Source organism: Carlito syrichta, unplaced genomic scaffold (genome assembly GCF_000164805.1).
Source record: "Carlito syrichta isolate Samal-C Ts95f unplaced genomic scaffold, Tarsius_syrichta-2.0.1 Scaffold147091, whole genome shotgun sequence".
Classification (NCBI taxonomy): Eukaryota; Metazoa; Chordata; class Mammalia; order Primates; family Tarsiidae; genus Carlito; species Carlito syrichta.
The window spans coordinates 240,575-241,719 of record NW_007091187.1 but is presented as its reverse complement, the minus strand read 5'-3'; the positions used below and the strand labels follow the sequence as shown (position 1 = coordinate 241,719).

Here is a 1,145-nt window from a genome sequence, read left to right as displayed (position 1 = left end):
AGAGTGAGACCCTGTCTCTAAAAACAAAGCCAAAAAAAAAACCCAACAGTTATTCCCTTGCAGTGGGAAAGTGAGGACACTTGGGGGCTGGGCTTCTGAGGCCTTCCACTGAGTTAGGATAAGGTGGGAGTTGAGAGCGTGACCTCTGGTGTCGGGCCACTGGGGTTGAGTCTCTGCTGTGATTTATTAACTCTGTGACTTTGAGCAAGTTACCCAACCTAATGCTTGGCTTCCTTGTCTGTAAAATAGGGTAGTAACACCCATGCCTGTTCGGTAGGGTTGCTTCTCTGAGTGTCCGTGTCCTCCTCTTTATTAGTGTTTTTCTTTATGGTCTGGGGATCTTTTATTTTTGACACCCATTATGCCATGAATCCATAGGGAATAGGTTCCAGCAGCTTGGGCTCCTTCCTGTTGGTTCACGCCAAGTGTGCTTCTCTGGGTGGAGCAGGCTGGCGCTTCAGCTGAACCCAGGTGTCTTTCTCCTAGGCTTGCTCCGTTTTTTGGTCATTTTCCTCCACGCGTTTCAGGAAGCTATCTCGACTCTTTGCCTCCTTAATATGCTCAGTACACACATGAATTCTCTTGGCAAGAATCTTGCCCTTGACTTGTTTGTCAGCAATAATGCCAACAGCAGGCTGGGTGACACTGTGGGCTCTCCCTGTCTTGCCACGATAACCTCTGCAGGGCATTCCTTTCTGAACAGCATCCATTCCCTTGATGTCTGCAATATCGCCTTTCTTGCAGACTCGTGTGTAGGTGGCCAAAGGGACAACTCCGTGTTTTCTCCACAGCCTGGAGAACATGTGACGGGTGTCCCTCCTCTTCCACATCGTGTTCTTCATTTGGGCGAACGGCTGGAAGATGGTGGCTCTGGTCCAAAGGAAGGATGTCCTCATCTTTAAAATGGATATGAGAATGCTTACCTTATAAAGTGGGTTGGATTACATGGCATTTACTCATGAGGTTTACGGAGACTGCGGTCCTCAAACCTCAAGAATATAGCAACACAGTATGGATTTCTTCAAAACGCGGCAATGCTGGATCCCAGGGTGACCACGTGACCCTGATCTGCCCACAGGATCATGAGATTCGCCCAAAGTGCGTGGTGGATTCAAGGACAGGGAGGCTTCTGGCCTCAAGCAGTC

The 1,145-nt window shown here is 49.1% G+C and overlaps 1 pseudogene; it reads right to left on the bottom strand.

Annotated features, from left to right (window-relative positions):
• Positions 1-359: 359 nt before the first annotated feature.
• On the bottom strand, positions 360-896 carry LOC103251838 (annotated as a pseudogene).
• Between the last annotated feature and the right edge of the window lie 249 nt (positions 897-1,145).